At 44.2% G+C, this 14666-nt stretch overlaps 1 protein-coding gene across 3 annotated transcripts in view; it reads left to right on the top strand.

Annotated features, from left to right (window-relative positions):
• EEF1AKMT2 (EEF1A lysine methyltransferase 2) overlaps positions 1–14666 on the top strand; it is an 84683-nt gene that overhangs the window by 36916 nt on the left and 33101 nt on the right. Inside the window, exon 8 of one of the 3 annotated variants that reach the window (XM_073019440.1) lies at positions 6090–6654. The exons of 1 other annotated variant lie outside the window; for it this stretch is intronic. The gene's annotated coding sequence lies outside the window, so the exon portion shown is untranslated. Of the gene's footprint in view, positions 1–6089; positions 6655–14666 lie in introns of those variants that run through there. One more of the 3 variants, XM_038009683.2, reaches the window with a different exon arrangement.

The raw sequence follows: 14666 nt of genomic DNA, 5'->3' as shown, positions 1-14666 counted from the left end.
CTCCAACAGGCCTAGAGGGGAAGCCCAGATTCAGTGAGAGAGCCAGTTGGATCAAACAATTGATAATATAGTTTGTTCAAGAGATAGGACAGAATTCTTGGCTTTGTAGTTGGAAGTACCAATTGTTGTAGTTGTTATTTAATTAAAAAGTAATTAACTGGGCCGGGCACGGTGGCTCACGCCTGTCATCCCAGCGTTTTGGGAGGCCGAGGCGGGTGGATCATGAGGTCAGGAGATCGAGACCATCCTGGCAAACACGGTGAAACCCCGTCTCTACTGAAAATACAAAAAAAAAAAAAAAAAATTAGCTGGGCGTGGTGGCGGGCACCTGTAGTCCCAGCTTCTCGGGAGGCTGAGGCAGGAGAATGGTGTGAACCCAGGAGGCGGCGGAGCTTGCAGTGAGCGGAGATCGTGCCACTGCAGTCCAGCCTGGGCGACAGAGCAGACTCCGTCTCAAAAAAAAAAAAAAAAAAGTAATTAACTGGATTAAACTAAAAGAGCAATTCTGAATACTGGAGCTCACTAAGAAATAAGCTGTCTTCCCCCAGTATTCAGTTAGTGAGCCTAGGTTTCCTATTGGAATTTGTATGATGAAGACATTATGTAGCAGAAGTAAGATCATTTCATTATTTGCAATGAATTGAGATTATTTTCTGAACTTGAAATTCAGTTGAATTTATTTTGGTTCCTTTCATTTTATGACAGCAGGTAATTTGTTAAAATCTATTAAGCAATAGAATAGATGTCAAACAAATGATTTTAAAAAATATTTAATTTTGGAGAAAAATGATTAGACCTAGCCAAGTCACTTTCCTTTTCTGGTCTTCAGTTTTTCTCTCCATAAAACAAGGGCATTTAGGTGGTATTTAACATTCTGTATCCTTGTTAGTTCACGTTGCCGTAATAAAATACTGTAAACTTGGTGGCTTAAACAACAGAAATGTATTTCTAGAAAGTTAGTTCTGGACACTGGAATTCCAAGATCATTGTGCTGGCAAGGTATATTTTATTTTAAGGCCTCTTCTCTAGGCTTGTAAGTGGCTGCCATCTATGTGTGTCTGCATGACTTCTTTATGTGCAATGGGGTTGGAGGAGAGGGAGCGCATAAGCCCTCTGGTGTCTCTTCTTATAAAGAGCACTAACTCCAGGCGGGCATGGTGGCTCACATCTGTAATCCCAGCACTTTGGGGGACTGAGGAGGGCAGATTACCTGAGGTCAGTAGCTTGAAACCAACCTGGCCAACATGGTGAAAACCCATCTCTACTAAAAATACAAAAATTAGCTGGGCCTGGTGGTGCACCCCTGTAGTCCCAGCTACATGGGAGGCTGAGGCGGGAGAATTACTTAAACCTGGGAGGTGGAGGTTGCAGTGAGCCAAGATCACACCACTGCACTCCAGCCTGGGTGACAGAGCGAGATTCTATCTCAAACAAAAACAAAATAAAGAGCACTAACCCCATCCTGAGGGCCTCACTCTCATGGCCTCATCTAACCCTAATTATTTCATAAAGGCCCTATCTCCAAATACCATCGTGTTGGGGGTAGAGGGTCAGGGCTTCAACATGTAGATTGTAGGGGGAAACCAACATTTAGTCCATAATACTCCTGAAATCAATTGAGGCTTAGAAAAAGCCCTATGAAATAGGCTTCTAGAATAGCTGTCCGTTGGTATGCACGAGGGATACTGGGACCACCTGCTTATAACCAAATCTATACATAGGTGAGTTTTGCATCCCAAGAGTATTGTATTATCAATCTGAGTTTGGTTGAAAAAAGCCAAGTATAAGTGGACCACATAGTTCAAACTCATGTTGTTCAAGGGTCGACTGTATATGTGGGGAGATTAAATACTCCATTTGCTAACTGTCAGTTGTTAGGTAACTTGATGGTTCTTTTTAACCAAGGTATCTGTACTCATATATACATATGTACGTAAAATATTCGAAGCAGTCAGATGAATATTCAGTCTAAAAAAATCTTTGTCCATGTTTTCTTAAACTTTGTATTTGAGTAATGTCACTGATATCTTCTATTTGATAAGTTTGTATGCATTTGACCAGAGGTTTTTTTTTTTTTTTTTTTTTTTAAGATAGGGTCTCACTCTGTCACCCAGTCACCCAGTCACCCAGTCACCCAGGGTGGAGTACAGTGGTGTGATCATGACTCACTGTAGCCTTGACCTCCCAGGGTTAAGTGATCCTCCTGCCTCAGCCTCCCTAGCAGCTGGGGCTACAGATGCATGCCACCATGTCAGGCTAATTTTCCTATTTTTTGTAGAGATGGGGTCTCACTATGTTGCCTAGGCTAGCCTTGAACTCCTGAGCTCAAGTGATCCTCCTGCCTCAGCCTCTCAAAGTGCTGAGATTACTAACGTGAGCCACCGCACCTGGCCTAGAGATATCCAGGAAACTTAGGAATTTGCATCTTATTGTTTAGTCCAGTTCCATTTTTATATATAGAAAGATTGAGATCAAGACTGGGCCTTAGAAAAATTGTGATAATTTGAGGAATCTCCCCGATATGTTTCTTTTTTGACACAAGACACAAACTACACACAGATGACCTAATTTGCCACTCTAAGGCGAGTATAGAATATGGGTATAGTATATGGGTCTGCCCTTCTTAAATATAGTGTGCTGTATATACTATAGTATATGTAGCATATGAGTATAGTATATGGGTCTGCCCATCTTATATATAGTATGCTGTATATACTACAGTATATATAGTATATTGAGTATAGTATATGGGTCTGCCCTGATGCCCTGTGTCTCTCCAGGCTACTGTCAGTTTGTCTCTGTAACTGCTTATTTCCCCAGTGAAATTGAAGTATTTAAAGGTGCTAACAAAGTACCTTCTGTATAGTGGGCATTTAAGGTTGGTTTCTGTTCCATACATTTCTTTGAAACAGCTTGGAGAGAGAAGCAGTGCTTTAGACCCTGCATATTAGGAATGTGAATATTAAGTGAGAAATGTAAAGCAGCTTAGTGGGATTGCTGCCACACGCCAAGGCCAAATCAGTGTTCTTTCCTCCAAGGACCCTTTTTCCCATGAAGCTGATATGTTTAATTGTTTGAGATTTTACCCCTCAGTGCCACGGTTTTAGTATATTCAGTTCCATCGTAGGCATTTGTGTTCCAGGAGTGATTAAATGAGTGAAGAGAGGAGGAGTGCTAGATAAGTGAGAGGGAAAGTTTAGGTAGGCCTTTCAGAACTTCTTAGAAATCATACTGTATAGCGTCTTCTTCCTTAGTCTCTAGAGCTGGTGCTGAAGCACTTATTTATTTTTTTTGATAGACCAAGTCTCACTGTATTGCTCAGTTGGAGTCAAACTCCTGGCCTCGACCAGTCCTTCCGCCTCAACCTCTTAAGTAGCTGGGACTCCTCAGCAGTCCACTGTGCTGGACTTGAAGTACCTTTTTTTTTTTTTTTTTTTTTTTTTCAGTCATTTAAGAAATCAGGACCAGATATTATAATGCCAGATTTTCATGAAATGTCCTTTGTGATGTGTCAGCAGAGACTAAGAATACCCCTTGGATTTAGATCGTTATCTGTTTTAAGTGGTAATTTTTTTTTTTTTTTTTTTTGAGACAGTCTCACTATGTCACTCAGGTTGGATTGCAGTGGTGCAATCATGGCTCATTGTAACCTCAACCTCCTGGGCTCAAGTGATCCTCCAACCTCAGCCTCCATGGTAGGTCGGACTACAGGCATGTGCCACCACGCCCAGCTATTTTTTGTAATTTTTGTAGAGACAGGGTTTCGCCATGTTACCCAGGCTGGTCTCGAACTCCTGGCCTCAAGCAGTCCTCCCACCTTGGCCTCCCAAAGTTCTGGGATTATAGGTGTGAGCCACTGCATCCAGCCCCAGTAATAATTCACTAAGAAATGTAGGTATGATGGGGGAAAATGTTAATGTGGGTGCATTTGAATTGAAACCAAATGGACAAGGATATGATATACCTTCCTTCGTTAGGTCTGAGTGCCAAAGCATTATTCCAAGTGACAAAAGAACCAAGAGCAAGTCCCTGTAGGATCATGCATTAGGAAGCTGGTGGCATTGGATTTAATGAAAGTGTTGAATTGGATTTGGGTCTTGTATTGGCCATTTAGGAAGCAGTGGCCTGAGATTTTATAATTGATTGCTACTTTGCATCGTCCAGATTTGATATCCTTAATCAGTGATTCAGGTTTATTTCCTTTGCTGTAAGCTAACAGTGCCATTCGCAGTGACATTTTCAAGTTTGATGTTGAGTAATACTTTAAATACTTTATCTGATTTGTCCTTAGTTTATACTAGAATTGACAGTGTAGTGTAAAAGGCATGGTGAATCAGTTGTTTATGCTACTCTAGGAAACATTTGGTTTGGCCAGGTTCGGTGGCTCACACCTATGTAATCATAGCACTTTGGGAGGCCAAGGCGGGCAGATTACCTGAGCTCAGGAGTTCAAGACCAGCCTCGGCAACACGGTGAAACCCCTTCTCTACTAAAATAGAAAAAATTAGCCAGGTGTGGTGGTGTGCACCTGTAGTCCCAGCTACTCAGGAGACCAAGGCAGGCGAATTGCTCTTGAAGCCGGGAGGCGGAGGTTGCAGTGAGCCAAGATCGTGCCGCTGCACTCCAGCCTGGGCAACAGAGTGAGACTCCGTATCCAAAAAAAAAAAAAAAAAAAGAAAACATTTGGTTTTTTGGGTTTGTTTATTTCTTTAGCCTTTTTGTTGGTGGTTATATGACTATCTCAATGTCTAGGTTGCTTAGTATGACTATAGACATGTTGGCCAGAGCCATATTGCTTTCTCTAGTTCATCCTAGAGGACTTTAGTCTTTTAACCATTCTGAGAGAGTTCTACAGAGTTGAGGTCAATATGATATGATGTACCTCTTTACAACAGAACAGAATCAAAGCTCCAGTTATTTATGTTAGGTAGTTTAACAGTACAGTGGTTGATAACCTGGTTTTGATCAAGGTGTTTTTTTTTGGTTTTTGTCCCTTGTAAAAGTTAAGAGAAGCTGTAAACTAGTAATTGAAATAGTAAGCCAACTTCTCATTCATGTCAATTCTTTTATATTGTGGTATAGTTCAACCTATAGCTGCAGGTTACGCACATACAAAATCAGCAAGGCTAGTCTCTCTTAGAACAGTCATGGGTATGAATTCAAACAAAAGATCTTTGCTTTTGGTTAATATAATAGATTGACAAACTGCTGAGGAGAGTTAAGAAATTCACAGGCTACTATGTAGGCTAAATGTTCTTTTCATACTGCTCCCAGGAATGTTCTACCCTTTAGAACTAGAGGCTGATTTCTTTTCTTGACATTTTAAATCCAAAGGATTCAGCCTTTAGATTGGGTTTTTAAGCTCTGTGAAATCACCAACTGTATCTAGTTTTAGTTTCCTTTCTACCTAATGAAAATGAAATTTACTCAGTTTCATTTTTAGGGGGAAAGGCAGGAGAGCGGTAGCTTTGAGCATATCACTAGGGAGGAATTAAAAATCGATTTTTCTTGAGACAATGACTTATGGCAGATAGTTGACAAGAGAAAAATTAAGTTTTGAGCTTATATCTCAAATACTGAATGTGAATTCCTCTAAAGAATGTTTAAGAAAAAAAGTTGAAATGGTTTAATTTAAAGATGTTAACATAAACATTTAGCCTGGTCTACAGTTGAAATATTTTCTAGATTAAATGTAATTTATAATATAGCAATACGAAAATATTGTAATTTGTTTTTAGATATGTTTTTGGTGGGGTAACTGAAGCAAACTAGGGAACTCACCATGTTATAATGATAATAGAGTCTACTTTATGTAAGATCATAAACAGATGCTTTTGAACCTTAGTATTAGAATAATAAAATAGGTTTAATAAGTTTTACGTATGCCATTTACTTTGAATGTAGTGAAAAGCCTTTCTTACACTTTTTTAAAGCTTTTTATTTACCATACATAAACTTTTAAATGTTTGTTATTCATGCTTGTGTTTTCTTGTAGCACATAATACCAGTAGCTACTATTAATTTTGAAAAAAAAAAAAAAAAAAAAAAGAAGTTGAAATAAGTTTTAACTGTTGCTTGGTTCTTTTTAGCTTACTTACCAGAACTCTTCCATCCAGTGAGTTGCAAGCGTGACATTTGCTGTGTTTTCAACACCTGCCAACTTGGAAAGCAGGGTTTGTGCTCAGGACTTAGGCTCACAACCCATACTTTGTGGTGCACAATGCTGGCCCAGCTGGCATGCTTTCGTACCTCAATGGTGCTAGACAGTCAGTTACAAAGCTGTGTGGCTTCACATGCGCTGATCTCAATAGTCACTCCTCTTCAAGCTGCTTTCAACTCTTACTTTGTATCAAAGGAGTGGGATTGGTATTATTAAACTCATTGCTGAGGTTATTTTTCAATGAAAATAAATTGTTTTATTTAGTTCTTGGATCAAAGAGTAATTTTGTCCTCAGGAACCAAATACCGCTTTAAAAAGGTGTGTGTATATATATCATGTGTGTATGTATGTATATACATACACGCATGATTCCAGCTAGAGCTATAATTCATTTCTTATTTTCATCAGTGGATAAAAAGAACAGACAAGAAGGAACAGAAGAATTAATGTATCATGTGATCGCTACATGCTAATGTAGGTAGGGTTATTAGTTGTAGCTGCACAAAGATGTGGGAAAATTTACAGAACTTTTTTTTCTGAGTAAGACGTGAAAATTGCCCCCATGATAGGTTCAGATTTTTTATTTCCATCAATAATCAGAAACTTCTTATATTTTCCAAAGAAGTATATTTTGCTAACATATTTCTAGTCACCAATCTTTTTGAAAATACTTAAGGTGGACTTGGTGATGTCTGTCTTCTCATAATTTATTATAAGTAATTTTAAAAGGTTCTGCTTTAAAAAAGATCTTTTCAAATGTAGAAAGAACAGTGTGAAATGTGAATGACTGGCTTTTAATACAAGGGTTGTGACAAAGAGGCAGTGGCTTTTGGAAGCCAAATAAAGGGGTGAATACACGTGCATCTGCATACTGCTGTTGGGTCCAGTGTATAACTTTTGGCGTTTGCTTACTTCACTTGTTAGTCTGAAAAGGATAGTATGTTATTTTCTCAAACCAGTTGATAATTTTTTCATGGTGAGCTCTTTTTACAACCATACATACAGATAGATTCGATGGGAAAAACTGAACATTTGCTGGTACTTGTTCCAGCCTCAAAGCTCAGCTCTTTGTGTGAATGTCACATTTATCTGGTTCTAAAGGCATAAAAATAAAACACCCACTAACTACCTAGGACACTCCTTAGTGCATATCAAAACCCAACCTTTACCCTCCTCTGCACAAATGTGCTTAGGTGAATACTTTTATTAGCTTGTTGATACAAGTTTTAGTAGGTTACACCCTTAATAAAACACACCCTTATTGTCTCCTGTTGCTTAAGAGCTTTAAACTTATAATAGGGGAGCTCTCTAATATAGAATGATACTCAGTTTCTATCTCCCAAGCAGTTTTGAGTGGAAATGTGTTTCATAGTTTACACACAAGTGTGCCTCTATTTGGTAGTCCTCCTTTGGGGGAACTAGGATTGTTGTGTTTTATCACTGGTTTTCATATATTTTGTTTGCTTGTTTTTCTTTTTTTTTTCCCCCGTTTTCCTTTTCTTTTTTTTTCTTTTTGAGATGGAGTCTTTTCCTGTCACCCAGGCTGGAGTGCAGTGGTGCGATCTTGGCTCACTGCAACCTCTGCCTCTCAGGTTCAAGCGATTCTCCTGCCTCAGCTTCCTGAGTAACTGGGATTACAGGTGCCTGCTACCATGTCTGGCTAATTTTTGTATTTTTAATAGAGACAGGGTTTCACCATGTTGGCCAGGCTAGTCTCAAACTCCTCACCTCAAGTGATCCGCCCACCTTGACCTCCCAAAGTGCTGGGATTACAGGCGTGAGCCATTGTGCGGGGCCATCATATATTGGTCTTGAAGTAAGACTGCAAGTAATCCTTGCATTTTATATTTCCCAGGGTGTTCTCTGGCTTAATCAGGTTAGCATTGGTTGATGATAACGGAAAAGTTACAAGTAATAGTTTTTAGATTATTTATGGATTTATTCCTAAACTGGCCTATGAATTTGCATTTAGGTGTCTGGTTGTGTTCAAAATCTGGTTTTGATTTGGTTTGACCATTTCGGATTGAACAAAGATAGAGAGTTTAGCTTCATGTCCCTGCCCCATTGCAGCTTTTACATAGCTTTAAATCCAGAGTTCTACGTTTTTAGCTACTCTTCTGAATTGAGCAGAACTCTAATATAACAATTTTTTGGGTAGAATTTTTTCATAGTAAAGAACTATGGAGCTGAGCACTAAGAAGTGAGGGTGTTTTATAATATAGCTGTAGGATTATTACATCATGTGGGAAGAGCCTATAGTATGGAAGGTTAAGTGTGACACAGGTCTTTATGTATCTTTTTAGTCTTTGGAGATACAAATCTAGAAAATGAGAAGTAACTATTTATTGGTTAATAGCATAACTTCTTAAGCAAGTATATTAGTTCTAGACAGCCTCAAGAAAGCCTCAGAACCAGAAAAACAGGCTGCTTTAGGTTGGAAAGGAGGTGTTACAGCAGAGGAACTGGCCATGACCACCATCCTTGGAATGTGAAATGCAAATCATCCTGAAAGCAACAAGAATAATGGTTGTAATAATTGTTTCCACGCTTGGGACCCTGCATCTTGTTTTTTAAGTTGACCTGATGAACTAGTAATTGTCGGAATAAACTGAATGTTTGCCAGCAGGAGTCACTCTAGGCTTCCTAATAAAAAGTTAGTAAATTAAACTCTTGTCCTTAAAGCCCTCAAACGCTGAGGTGATTGTGTGATATCAGATAGCTTTAGGGAAACACTGACTCTTTCGGTTAAGCATAGCAGCATTCTTAAAATTATTCCTTGGGCCTTCTTTTGTTTACCATCGGTTCTTGGATCTTGTTCCTTTCGAGATTGGTCCTTAATGCATTTTTAAAAAGCAACGTATATGGGTAAGGGTATCAGTATCTTAGTATTCTGTATTCTGTATGTTCATTTTGGCTTTCTTAGGATGAATTGACTCTATCCCACATCATGTAATTTGAAATGAATAGACTCATATCCTTTCCAGTGATTGCTGTCCATTCTAATCATGCAGCAGAACTCAGTGGAGTGAGCTGTAGTGTGAAAGGAGATGTCAGTTCATGCTTTTCTGAAAAGAATGGGTCCAGTGTGATGATATTCTGAACTATTTCAGCAATAGCATGAAATGTAATAGTTTCCCAAGCGCACAAAGCTCAAGAAGTTAATTGTTCATTTATGTTTGATACTGGGATTGAAACATTGGATTAAAACCAATTAAATGTTCCTAGAAGCAGCAGAAAAAGTTTCCCTATTTATGAATAGAACCATTCAAATGGCGCAGACACAATCCATGTAAAGTAATGAGGTGTTTTGTTTTTTTGGCAAAGGAGAACACAAAACAGGCATAGGGGGTTTTAAAAAACCTTCTCTTTAAAAATTGTTTTTTGGATACAAGGTCAATAAAATAACATACACCGGTAGGAAGGAGTAATGGGAAATCTAGGGCTTCACTTCACAAGGAAAACAATCCCCCTCCCCCAGGTGAGCAGCACAATGAAAATACTCTGCTTATTCTATCAGGGTTACATTCCTGAACTTAAGTCAACATCCTAAGTTACAGAACTAAACATGCTCTGCCTCTGCTTAGCAACCACAAATCCTTCCTTCGCCAGTTGCATGTATTTTGGATGTGGCTTCTGAAGTACACATTCCTTCATTTTGATCAGCGCCCCGAGTTAGGAAACTTGCGTTTTATTTTCCCAAAGTGTGACAACACTTCAAGGTCCCCCCCGCGCCGCGACCCCATCCGCCCGCTGTCCTGCACGCCACTGAAGTGACCGTTTCTTTTAAACCTCGGCACCTAACAACCCGGAAGCTGCACGCCTGAAGCCTATGTGGCCCAGCGTTTTCATCCCGGCTCGTGCGGGGGGCGGGGAGAGAAGCCCGTAGGGCCCCTGGCGCGGGGCCCGGGCAGCCGCGGTGGCGCGGCCCAGGCCCGGGGCCACTTCCCGCGTCCCAGGGCCTCGCAGGCGCGAGCGCGGCGAGCGGCGCGCGGCGGAGCCCGCAGGACGCCCTCTAGCCCCGCCCGCGGCGCGCCGCGAGCCCCCACTCCCCGCCCATCGGCGGCTGCGCGCACTGCACACTCGGCCGCCGCCGCCGCCGCCGCCGCACGCCGCCTGCCTCCTGCCTCCTGCACGCCGCCGCCGCGCCTACCGCCCGGGCCCGCGACGCAGCCCGCTGAGCGCCGGGCCGAGTTCACGCAGCCGCTGTCGGGCGGCCCCGCGGCGGCGGCGGGCGCGGGCGGCCTGGCCGGTGCCGGTTAAAGGGACGAGTTGCAAATACTTCAGGAAGTGACAAGTCGATTTCCTCCCCGGGAGCCGCTCGTACAAAGCGCTCGGCGCCGGCAGGCGAGCGTGCGCGCGGCGGACGCGCGGCGGGCAGCCCTAACGACTTGGCGAGCGCTGGCGGTGACGGCGCGGGGTCCGCGCCCGGAGCGCCCCGCCGCGCACAGTAAGCGACCCGGGGCCGGCGGCGGCGGCGGGGGCCGGGGGGCTGGCCCCGAGCGAGGTCCGGGCCGGGTGCGTCCCGGCCGCCGGCTGGAGGGAGCCTGGCTCGAGTGTGCAATGGGCTTGCCTGGTTTTTTTTTCTTTTTTAACTAGTGTTGCTGGTTGTCTTTTTTTCTGCCTTGTTTCGCGTTTGGATTGGGTCGGGCGGTTTCTCCGGGCGCTCGGTCTCGCCCCTGATGCAGGCGTGAGACTTGTCAGAGCACAGGCATGGGGACGAACAAGCCTGGCTGCGGCGGAAAAGTCTGCGCTCCCCAGGCCAGGACGGGCGGGCGGCCGCGGGGACTGCTGCGTCCAGGGGTGTCCTCTCCGCGTCTCGACTTGAGCCTTGACTAGCCTCTGCGGAGGAGGCGCGGAGTCTCGGGAGCCGGGCGTCCCCATTCGCCCCGAAGTTCCCGCATCGTTTGCAGACAACTCTTTTGTTCGCGGAAGTTTGCACCCGTCACCCCCGGGATGCGGGCGCGAGGCGGCGGGCTCCGCTGCTGCTGGACTGTCCGGGGCGGTCAGGATGGTGGTGAAGGGGGCATTCTGTCCCGGGCGGGGGAAGCCCGCGGGGAGGCCACGGCTGGGGCTTGCGAGTGGGGGCGTCCGCGTCGGCGTGGCTTTTGCACATGGCGAGAAGGGCCGTCCGGCACAGGCACACTGGTCAAGTCACATTTTTGCCTGTCTTGGATTTTGCAAGCCCGTGGGAGGCAGGTTACGCGCTCAGGGTTTCTCTTGGTGGGGCAGAGACGAAAGAATCGAGGACACCCAGAATCCGGGGAGGGTTTGCGGTTTGTGTTGTCCCAAGTGTGTTCTCGCTCCCCCGCCCGCCACCGTGTCCCCCAGCCCCCAGCTCTCCACCCCCGTCTTCGGACTTGGGGAACAATGCTCGTGGTTCGGGCCGGGGCGCCGCAGCAGCGACGAACCGCACGGACAGGTTTGCCCGGGTCCCTCGCGTTCGGACGCCCCCTGAAGCCGAGCTCCTTCCATCTGACCGCCCAGGCTCATTAACACGTACTGTACTTAGGACGATGGTGAACAAAGAAAAGCTCTTTGCAGCGTTTGATGAATGGGATTCTGCCTCCTATAGGCCACACTCCGAGTCTTCCATACGGTACAATCTCTGGACTCGGTGGTGTTAGGAAAGTGGCCCCCGGAATGGCTTGCATTCCGGGTCTGGGATCCTGGGGTGGGCATTTGTGCCGCTGCGCTCGCCTTGCTGGAGCGGGTGCAGATGGAGCCAGGCTGACGGTTGTTCAACAGGAACAAATGTTTGTTGAATTGTTGGATGGTGGAGAAAAGAGACTGTTTCCTATTGACTGCTGCAGGAGTTGGAATGGCATTGTTTATTGGCCTGGGAAGCCAGGCAAGCGTCTTGTGCTGCTTACAACATATTAGCAGACTTCCAAATGACATGCTAGCATATGTGTTCCCAGCAGTCCCCACCGGCTGGCAGGGAGATTCCTCCTTGCTCCAGATCCTGGACTCGTTTAAAAGATGCCACCTGGTTTGAGGAATTGGGAAGGAATGGAGTTAGCCGACCAGGTGAAACTGACTGTTCCTTATTAGGCTAGGTTTTGGTTTCATTTTAATTTAGCTATTTAAGAGTAACGTGTGTCAGTTACAGTTTTGATACTGAATTGCAGGTCTACAGGGTCCCCCACCCCACCTTTAGCTGTGGACTACATAAACAGCTACTTGTCCCAATTGATCGTCCCATTCAGTGGGAGAAGGTCTGGATCAGGATTGGTAGCCCTTGACTCTGTGTCTGCACTTGGCTGTCACCCATCATGAGACCTGGGAGTGTGCCGATCCAGCTTCCAGGCGCTTTTTCAGGTTAGAAAGCTAAGGAGAGGCGTGGGGAAGGCCTGTATTTTTTTTCTTCCAAACATTCCTTCAGAGAATGAAGCTATTTGAAATCAAATGATGTTGCCCAACTACTTCCTATTTTCTTTTGGGAAGGTAAGATTCATGTGCAGTCATTTTGATATCAAAGACAAGTTTTTAAATAGAAACTAGCAACCTCATTGCCACAGAGGTGGACTTGAATGTTCCATTATTCTCAGGACAAAGTAGAGCATTCCACTGTCTTGGTTCATAATGTTTTCACTCAGTTTCCCTCTTCTCTTTTCAACTTGGGCTATGTTGCACATAGCATTTTGGAAGTTCATAAAGTTCTTTTGGAAAGAGCTTTATGATACCTTTTTGTCACTGTGGTGGTTACGCTTAATTGACATTTTATGGGAAGTCCTGGTCTTATTTCCTGGGCCCTTTCTGTCTGCATGTTTTAGTCTTTCTCTCGCCTTGTTGATTCCCTTACTGCCCCACTAGCTTCCCCATCCTCCCTATAGAAGCCTAGCGGGCTTGGGTTCCTTTAAGCGGGTCCAGTGAGCAGGCGCCTGACCCTTGATTGAAGCTCAGGAAGGGCCAGCCTGCTCTCCCCTTCTGGAGGCCAGAGAGAGAGCCGTGTTTAAATATTAGGAGCTGGCAGCAGGGGACGCTGCAGAGCTCTTTTAAAAAGCACAGCCTTCTCACTCCTTGCCTTGGGCCCTGAAGACTGAGCTCTGGGCCCACCTTCGGATTGTTCAGTTGATGTTTTATTTGGGTGGCGTGACTTTCTGCAGTTAAATTGCGCATTGTATGGAAAACTTTCTGTTCTTACCCTTAAATAAAAAGACTAAAATAAGCAAATACTCAGATCGGCACAACCCCCATCATTACCACCACCACACACACCTCTCTGATGTGTAATAAAAGAAACCTGCAGGCATAATTTGTTATGTAATGTGCTGATAATACAAGTTTCGGTTTTCTATGGAAACCAGATGTGGAGGGACTCTCTTTAATTGATCCAGCAAGGGGAAGACTAATAGATTAACTAGTCCTTGGAAACCCCAATGGTGTTTTGTTTGTTTAACTTTAGGGGAGAATCCCTATACGGCTTTGGAGAGGTTTTTACCCTTAGCTTCTGCTTTGCTGCAGCTGTCCTTTTTGTCAGACTCTTCTTCTCTTGAAAGAACCGGTTTGTTGCCAACACGAAGCACATGGCTGGAGCTGGCGGGGCTCAGTGAAGCTTAGTTCTGCTGGACTCTCCTCCTCGCCTCATCCGGCTGCTGCCTTCCCCTCCACTCCACAAAGGGTCTGGCCAGGGGACTTGGGTGCTGGGAGGAGTGTTGATTGTTGTCCCTCAGCTCCTTCCTGAAGTGTCAGTCCGATCATCCAGGGAGAGTTTCTGTTTAAACTTGTTCAATGAATACACCTTCCAAAAATCATTGACTCTCTTTCTCTGATTAATTTGTTTGTTTCCTGCGTAACTTTGAGAGTTTTTTCTGGATGGCTGAGTCACCTTTATTATGGCCCAAGGTTGGGGACGGCACTGTAATAGCTGACCCCATTAACAGCAGTTTCATTGCCTGCCGGGATGTGAACTTTGGAAACAAACCCAGAGGCTTAGATATGCTGATGTGCCCTGAGACTTGCTTAGAAAATTTTTGTTGTAGCGCAGTTTACGTTAACATGATTAATGACTGCGCCACTGAAAAGTCCATATTCAAAAGCAATTTACCGTTCCCTAGGGTTCTTCTTACAGTGAAGTATTTTTCTTTGCCAAACAACTTTAAGGTAACTTCTTTGATGCTTAATCCAAACCTCCTGTGCACCGGGTTTTGGGGCAAGATTTGGGCTTGGTATATTGCGGGTTGTGGTTTTGGTGGTGCCTGTCTTAACCTTACCGAACTTGGGTCGGGGGAACTTGAATTCTTATCTCAGAAAGTTCTCTGAGATCTGAGCAACAGACTGCTGTGCTGGCTAGGATGGGAGGGAATCTTCCAGAGGAAACTTGGCTTCTGGGTATCTTGGAGTGATGCAAGGAGGCTGGAGCTGAAGATTTTATTTTCTTTCTCCTCACAGTGATTGGAGATACTTGAGCTTTTCTGAAAAATAGAGACGTCCTTGGGTTTTTCTTGTTTTTTCTTTTCTTTCTTTTTTTTTTTTTTTGTTAAATGTGGGTTGATTGAGAGGGGGA

Source organism: Chlorocebus sabaeus, chromosome 9 (genome assembly GCF_047675955.1).
Source record: "Chlorocebus sabaeus isolate Y175 chromosome 9, mChlSab1.0.hap1, whole genome shotgun sequence".
In the NCBI taxonomy this organism is placed as follows: Eukaryota; Metazoa; Chordata; class Mammalia; order Primates; family Cercopithecidae; genus Chlorocebus; species Chlorocebus sabaeus.
Note: the sequence above shows the minus strand (reverse complement) of the source record. Positions and strands in the feature narration are given on the sequence as shown.